We start from the raw sequence: 8,983 nt of genomic DNA, 5'->3' as shown, positions 1-8,983 counted from the left end.
GGTGCTGCCGCCTCCTGGAGATGGCCTGGAAAGCCACAAAGCCCACGATGGTGTGCTCACACTCCTCGGTCCCTGTAGCAGGGTCAACTGGCCGCACCAGGCGCTGGACAGGCCCTCCATGTGCCCACTTAAAGAGGACCCCGCACACACAGGCAAATGAGCCCAGTGGGCAGCTGCAAGGCCTTGGGCTGGGGGAGGCTGGGGCTCAGGTACTGCAAAGGGAACCCACGGGGGGCTGGGCTAGGGGGTCTGCCAGTTGGTGCTCACTGCTAATGTGCCTGGGAAGGCCACGGAAGATAACCAAGTGCTTGGGTCTCTGCCACCATGTGGGAGACCAGGGTGGACTTCCTGCCTCCTGGCTCTTGTGGTCATTTGGGAATTGAACCAGCAGATCAAAGAGCTCTCTCCCTGTCAAAAAAAATAAAAAAAAAAATAAAAAAAAAATATATATATATATGACTTGGGAGGCCAGCACTGTGCCATAGTGGGTAAAGCCACTGCCTATAGCAATGGCATCTCATATGGGCAGCAGTTTGATATCTGGCTGCTCCACTTCTGATCTAGCTCCCTGCTAATACACCTGGGAAAGCAGTGAAAGATGGCCCAAGTCCTTGGGACCCTGCACCCATGTGGGGGACCTGGATGAAACTCCTGGTTTCTGCCTGACCCAGCCCTGGCCCTTGTGGCCATCTGGGGAGTGAACCAGTAAATGGAAGATTCATTGTCTTTCTCTGTCTGTCTGTCTATTTCTCCCCACCTCACCCCCGCCTTTCCTTCTCTGTAATGCTTTCAAGTAAATCTAAAAAAAAAAAAAAAAAAAAAGATATTACTTGGGATGCCTTCATCACAGATCTGAACACCTAAGTTCAAGTCCCAGGTGTTCTCCAGATTCCTGCTAATGTGCACCCTGGGAGGCAGTAGGTAGTGGGCCCCTGCCATCTATGTGAGACCTGGGGATTCCAGGTTTTGGCTCCAACTTCAACTGTTCAAGTTATTTGAGGAGTGAATCAGCAGATGGGAAACACACACACACACACACACACACACACACCCCTAAGTAACTAAAATAATTTTAATTGTAAATAAGACACACACACAAAGAAAATTTAAAGGTAAACCTCAGAATCATGATAAAAGATATTTGCAGTACATATGACTGGGGAAAAAATTAGTCTTCAGAATATATTTTAGAAATCAAGAAGGAGAGGCCGGTGCCTGCTGTTCACTTGGCTAATCTTCCACCTGCAGCACCGGCACCCCGGGTTCTAGTCCCGGTTGGGGCGCCAGGTTCTGTCTCGGTTGCTCCTCTTCCAGTCCAGCTCTCTGCTGTGGCCCAGGAAGGCAGTGGAGGATGGCCCAAGTGCTTGGGTTCCTGCACCTGCACCGGAGACCAGGAGGAAGCACCTGGCTCCTGGCTTCGGATCGGCGCAGTGCCCCAGCCGCAGCACACCAGCCATAGCAGCCATTTGAGGGGTGAACCAACAGAAAAGGAGGACCTTTCTCTCTGTCTCTCTAACGCTGCCGGTCAAAACAAAAAAAAAAAAAATCAAGAAGGAGAAAAAAAAAAACAAACCAGATAACCCAGCAGAAAAATAGTCAAATGATGTGCTCAGGCACTACACAGAATGGCCCATTGATAGATGAAAATGTGAGAGGCAGATTATATTTTCCAAAGATAATGGCAACAGTATCTTCTATTCTACATGTTTATTTTATAGTGGGACTTTGGCAGCCCTTCCAGTTGGGGGAGAGCCAATACCTTCTTTCCTTGAAACTGGATGGATTTTTATTTTTTTATTTTTTATTTGAAAGGCAGAGTTAGGGGCCTGTGCTGTGGCATGGTAGGCTAAGCCTCCACCTGTGGCACCAGCATCCCATATGGGTGCTGATTCATGTCTCCACTGCCCCTCTTCAGATCCAGCTCTCTGCTAATGGACAAGGAAAGCAATGGAAGATGGCCCATGGGCTACTTCACTCACGTGGGAGACCCAGAAAAAACTCTTGGCTCCTGGCTTCGGTTCAGTCCAGCTTTAGCCATTGTGGCCTCTTGAATGAACCAGCAGATGGAAGATCTCTCTCTCTCTCTCTCTCTCTCTCTCTCTCTCTCTCTCTCTCTAACTCTACCTCTCAAATAAATAAAATATTTTTTTAAAAAAAGGCAGAATTAAACTCTCCCATCCACTGGTTCACTCGTCAGATGGCTGCAATGGCAGGGGCTGGACTAGGCTAAGCCAAGAGCCTGGCTTCATTCATGTCACCCTCATGGGTGCAGGTGCCCAAGCACTTGGGCCATCCTCTGCTGCTTTCCCAGGCACATTAGCAGGTCGATGGATTAGAAGTGGAGCCGCTGGGACTCAAACTGGCTCCCATTTGGGATGCTGGTGTTGCAGGCAGTGGCTTAACCTGCTACGCCACAGCGCTGGCCCCTGCCTGGATTTTTCTCACTACCTAGTCAATAGAGCATGACAGAAGTGACACTTTGCGACTTCTGAGGCTACATCATAAAGGACAGTGTAGCTTCTGCTTCATTTTCTGGAATACTCTGTTATTGAGAGGCAAGGAGAGACAGCCAGACAGAGTTTCCATCTGCTGATTCACTCCCTAGACGCCCACACCTTCTGTGGCTGGGCCAGGCCGAAACTGGGAGCTTGGAACTCGATCCAGGTTTCCTGTCTGGCTGGCAGAGACCCAACTACTCGAATCATCACCCGCTGCCTCCTAGGGTCTGCAGCAGCAGGAAACTGGAGTCAGGAACTGGAGCTGGGACCACAGCCCAGGTACTCTGATGTAGAACAGGTGTCTCAACAAGTGTCTTAACTGCTGCCAGACACTGGCCCTTGGAATATTCTTTGAGCTTTCAGCCACCAGGGAAGTAGTCTGACTGTTCTGAGGTCAGTGCACTGTGAGCAAGTCCAGAGACCAAGGGGTAGGGCCTGGGCCGCATGAGGAGAGATACTTGACCAGGCCCAGCTTCTGTGGCTGCTGTCTGGCTGCATAGGCAAGGAAGACCCCAAGCCAATTCTGCCTAGCCAACTTTCTAAACTCCAGAACCCTGACACTGTGTGAGATAGCAAAAGGACTGTTTATTCTTTAAGCTTCTAAGATTTGGGATTATTTGTTACACAGTAATAGATAATGGGAATAGCATAGTAATTGGAACTCTCCTGCATTGCCTGTAGGGATGTGTCTCTATAAAACCACGTTCAAAAGTCTGTTTGACAGACTCTGTTAGAGCTCTGTTAGAGCTGTGGCACAATGGTTAAGATCCTGCTTGGCATGCCAAATCAGAATATCTGCATTTAAGTTCTGTCTCCATTTTAGCTCCCTACTAACGTACACCCTTGGAGGCAGGAGCTGATGGCCCAGCTACTCAGGTTCCTGCTATATGTGTGGGAGACTCAGCTTTGAGTTCTGTGCTCCCAGCTCACCTCAATCTCAGCTGTTGAAGGTATCTGGAGAGTGAACCAATAGATGGAAGATCTCTCTGTTTCTCTATGTCTCTCTTCCTTTCAAATAAAAAAAAAATTTAAAGACTTATTTGTTTATTTGAAAGATGGGGGGGGGGGCTTTTATCTGCTGGTTCACTCCCAAAATGATCTCAATGACTAGGGCTAGGCCAGACTGAAGCCAGGAGCCAGGAACTTTATTCTCTTCTTCCATGTTTGGCAGGGGTCCAAGTACTCAGGACATCTTCCCCTGCCTTCTCAGGCACATTAGCATGAAGCTGGATCAGAAGCAGAGCAGCTGGGACTCAGACTGGTACACCAGTATGGGATGCAGGCAGTGCAAGCATCCCAGTGGCCTTAACCTGCTGTATCACAATGCTGGCCCTGAAAATAAATTGCAAAAAGAAAATAATCCATTAAACTGAATCTAAACATTCCCTTTGCACTACACAGAAATATGCATACATGTAAGTACAAAAATATTCATAGCAGGCCGGCGCCGCGGCTCACTAGGCTAATCCTCCGCCTAGCGGCGCCGGCACACCGGGTTCTAGTCCCGGTTGGGGTGCCGGATTCTGTCCTGGTTGCCCCTCTTCCAGGCCAGCTCTCTGCTGTGGCCCAGGAGTGCAGTGGAGGATGGCCCAGGTGCTTGGGCCCTGCACCCCATGGGAGACCAGGAAAAGCACCTGGCTCCTGGCTCCTGCCATCAGATCAGCGCGGTGCGCCGGCTGCAGCGCACCGGCCGCGGCAGCCATTGGAGGGTGAACCAACGGCAAAGGAAGACCTTTCTCTCTGTCTCTCTCTCTCACTGTCCACTCTGCCTGTCAAAAAAAAAAAATATTCATAGCAGCATTACAGATCATGGCCCCCAAGTTCAAACAGCCAAAATGTTCATTAATGGTACAATGAAAAAGTGGTTTTACAGTCATAAAATGGAATACTATGCAGTAACAAAGATAAACTAACTTCTACTACATAGAACAACTTGAATGAATCTTGCAAACACAAAGTTGAATGCAAGAAGCCAGACCCAAATTAATACATATTTTGTCATTCCATTAGATAAAGTCCAAAAACCAAGCAAAGCCAACTTATGACATTAGAAGTCAGGGTAGAAGTCACCTGTGGGGGAAAAAAGAGAAAGGACAGAGAAAGGACACAGGAGGCTCCTGCAGTGTTCTGGTGAAGGGCTGGCAATGTTCTGTCTCTTGCCCTGGGTGGTGGTTACATGGGTGTGTCCAGTTTGTGATAATTCACATAGACTTCCTAAGTATCTTGTATAAGGACACTTCCAGAGGTTCATGCAAAAAAATAGAATTAAGAGATAAGCTTATCTTGATGCACAAAATTTTGAAATCCATGTATATGAGAGGTTTTCAAAAAGTTTAGGGAAAATGTGTACTATTAAAAAAAAACCATACATGGATTTCAAATTTTTTGCATCAAAATGAGACTTGTTTTTTAATTTCATTTTTCCATGAACTTTTTAAAGTAGTCTCCTGCTTCAGTAAAAAGTTAATTAGCGGCAGGCTTTGTGGTGCAGCAGGTTAAGCCATGGCTTGGGATGTCCACATCCCATACTGCAATGCTGGATTGAGTCCTGGACATTCTGCTTTCAACCAGCTTCCTTCTGCTGCCTCAGAGGCAGCAGATAACGTTTCAAATGCTTAGAACTCTGCCAGCCATATGGGAGACCCTGCTGGAGTTCCTGGTTCCTGGTTTCAGCTTGGCCGAGCCCAACCTGTTGAGGGCATTTGAGGGGTAAGCCAGCAGGTAGAAGATCTCTCTTTCTTTTTTTGTTTTAAGATTTATTTATTTATTTGAAAGTCAGAGTTACACAGAGAGAGGAGAGAGAGAGAGGTCTTCCATCTGCTGGTTCACTCCCCATTTGGCCACAATGGCCAGAGCTGTGCCAATCAAAAGCCCAGAGCCAGGAGCTTCTTCCAGGTCTCCCATTCAGATGCAGGGGCCCAAGGACTTGCGCAATCATCTATTGCTTTCCCAGGCCTTGGCAGAGAGCTGGATTGGAAGTAGAGTAGCCAGGTCTTGAATCAGTGCCCATATGAGATGCCAGCACTGCAGGCTGCAGCTTTACCTGCTACGCCACAGTGCCAGCCCCAGAAGATCTCTGTTTCTTTCTTGCTCACTCTCTGTTACTCTACCTTTCAAATAAATTAATACATCTTTCAAAATAAATAATTTAAAATAAATTGCCTTCAAGATTTTTGGCTTGTCTGGAAGAATGGAGATGTTATTTACTGAAATGGGAAAAACATTTGAAGGAGCAAATTGGAGGCAGGATCAGGACCTCAGTTTCACTTTTGTTTTTTTATTTTTCACTTTATTTGAAAGGCTAAGAGACAGAGAAGAAGAGAATCTGATGGACACACAGAGAGAGCATCCATCTGCTGGTTCACTCTTCAAATGCCTGTAACAGCTGAGGCTCGGCCAGGCCAAAGTCAGGGGCCTGGAACTGAATTCAGGTTTCAATCTATATGGATGGTAGGGACCCAAGTACTTGAGGCATCATCTGCTACCTTCCAGCCTGCTGGATTCCTCCCAGGAAGCCATCATCTGTATTGCCAGGAAGCTGGATCACAAGCAGAGTATCCAGGACTCAAACCAGGCACTCTGAGATGGGATGTGGGTTTCCCAAATGGTGGTTCAACCTCTGCTGCAAATGCCTACCCCAGGAACTCAGGTTTTTTGTTTTGTTTTTAAGATTGATTTACTTATTTGAAAGGCAAAGTTACAGAGAAGCAGAAGCAGAGAAAGGCAGCTTTACCCGCTGTGCCACAGTGCCAGTCCTAGGAACTTAGTTTTGGTCATTTTATGTTGAAGGTGCCTAACAAAGATATTGGGGAGTAGCTTGGGCTGGAGACATGGATTGGGGAGTCACTGAGTGTAAATGGTATTTAAAGCTGTGGGACAAGATAAGATCAACAAAGGAACAAGTGTAGAAAAAAAAAAAGAGGTTCATTGATTGAGCCTGAGGGGCAGGTTCTTGGCACATCAGTTAAGACACTGGTTGGGGGTGGGGCCTCTGGCATTGTGGCACAGCAGGTTAAGCCATGGCCTGCAACACCAGCATTCCATAGGGGTGCTGGTTCAAGTCTTGACTGATCCAGCTCCCTGCTAATAACCCTGGGAAGGCAGTAGAGGATGGCCCACATGCTTGGGCCCCTGTACCCATGTGGGAGACCTGGATGAGGCTCCTGGCTGCTGGCTTCAGCCTGGCCTATTCCCAGATGTTGCAGCCATCTGGGGAGTGAACCAGCAGATGGAAGATCTTTATGTGTATGTGTGCACACATGCGTGTCTCCTTTCTATGTAACTCTGCCTTTCAAATTAATTAATTAATTTTTTAAAAAGACGTTGGTTAGGATACTCACATCTAAGTTCCTGGGTTCCAGCTCTGCCCCCCAATTCCAGCTTCTTAATAATGTGCATTTTGGGCCGGCGCCGCGGCTCACTAGGCTAATCCTCCGCCTAGCGGCGCCGGCACACCGGGTTCTAGTCCCGGTCGGGGCGCCGGATTCTGTCCCGGTTGCCCCTCTTCCAGGCCAGCTCTCTGCTGTGGCCAAGGAGTGCAGTGGAGGATGGCCCAGGTGCTTGGGCCCTGCACCCCATGGGAGACCAGGAAAAGCACCTGGCTCCTGGCTCCTGCCATCGGATCAGCGCGGTGCGCCGGCCGCAGCGCGCTGGCCGCGGCGGCCATTGGAGGGTGAACCAACGGCAAAGGAAGACCTTTCTCTCTGTCTCTCTCTCTCACTGTCCACTCTGCTTGTCAAAAAAAAAAAAACAAAAAAAAAAAAACAAAAAAAAAAATAATGTGCATTTTGGGAGGCAGCAGATGATGGTTCATGCAGTTGGATCCTTGCCACCCTTTTGGGAGACCTGGAGACTCCTGACCTAGCATCTGTCTGACCCAGCTTCAGCCATCCTGGGCATTTAGGGAGTGAACCTGAAAACAGGGATCTCTTTTGGTCTGTTTGTCCCTCCTCACTCTGCCTTTCAAAATACATTTTTCAAAAAGATATATTTGGCCGGTGCCGCGGCTCACTAGGCTAATCCTCTGCCTTGCGGCACCGGCACACCGGGTCTAGTCCCGGTCGGGGCGCCGGATTCTGTCCTGGTTGCCCCTCTTCCAGGCCAGCTATCTGCTGTGGCCCAGGAGTGCAGTGGAGGATGGCCCAGGTGCTTGGGCCCTGCACCCCAGGAGAAGCACCTGGCTCCTGCCATTGGATCAGCGCGGTGCGCCGGCCACAGCGCGCTGGCCGCGGCGGCCATTGGAGGGTGAACCAACGGCAAAGGAAGACCTTTCTCTCTCTCTCTCTCTCACTGTCCACTCTGCCTGTCAAAAAAAAAAAAAAAAGATATATTTGTGGGGGCCAGCACTGTGGCCTAGCAGGTAAAGCTGCCACCTGCAGTGCCAGTATCCCATATGGCCCTGGTTCGAGTCTTGACTGCTCCACTTCCCATCCAGCTGTCTGCTATGGCCTAGGAAAGCAATAGATGATGGCCCAAGTGCTTGGGACCTTGCACCCACATGGGGGACCCGGAAGAAGCTTCTGGCTCCTGGCTTCGGATCAGCCCAGCTTCAGCTGTTGCGGCCATTTGGGGAGTGAACCAGCAGATGGAAGACCTCTCTCTCTCTCTCTCTCTCTCTCTCTGCCTCTCCGTCTCTGTGTGTAACTCTTTCAAATAAATAAATCAATCTTTTATTAAATCAATCTTTTATTAAAGATTGATTTATTTATTTGAAAGTTACAGAGAGAGGGAGAGACAGATCCTCCATCTACTGGTTCACTCCCCAAATGACTGAAGTGACCAGAGCTGGGACAGGCCAGGAGCTTGGAACTTCATCTAGGTCTCCCAGATGGGTGGCAGGGACCCAAGCACCCATTGAACCATCTTCTAGTGCCTTCCCAAGCACAGAGGAAGCCAGATGAGAAACAGTGTAGCTGGGACTTGAACCAGCACTCAGATACAGGATGCCAGCACTGTAGGCAGCAGCTTAGCTCGATATGCCACAGTGCTAGCTCTTGAAAGAGTCTTGAAGGCTGCTGGAGAGGAGGAAGGGCAATGAAGTGGGGGTGGGGGTGAAGAGGGGATGCATCAGTACCTGCACTGCAACCAACGGACTTCCAAAGTGAGGAAAGCCAGGCCTCTGTCCTTAGTACTTGGAACCAATCTTGGAGAGAGAGGAGTGGATAATACAGGGCCTTCTGCCTGCGCCCTTAGAGGCCTGCCTAGGTTGCTCCTCTTCACCTTGGGCTTCTCTGAGCCCATTGTGGAGCAGAAAATGGCCCAGTGGGCAGAATGGGCTCCTTGAGGGCACAGGTGATGCTGTTCCCCACTTCTTGGCTCTCATGATTCCAGTCTTGGAAACTGGAGTAGGGGGTACAGGCCTACTCCTCACCCTACTGTCTAAGTCCCGAGGCCTAAGGGTCCAGCATAGAGTGGGTTAAGGATAAGGGTCCTGGAACCTTTGCCTCTGGAGTGGGTGGAACTGTCGTCAAAGAGCCTTGTCTGAC

The sequence above is a fragment of the Oryctolagus cuniculus genome, chromosome 17 (assembly GCF_051225735.1).
Source record: "Oryctolagus cuniculus isolate XC-2025 breed Fujian yellow rabbit chromosome 17, ASM5122573v1, whole genome shotgun sequence".
Lineage (NCBI taxonomy): Eukaryota > Metazoa > Chordata > Mammalia > Lagomorpha > Leporidae > Oryctolagus > Oryctolagus cuniculus.
This window is presented reverse-complemented; position numbering follows the sequence as displayed.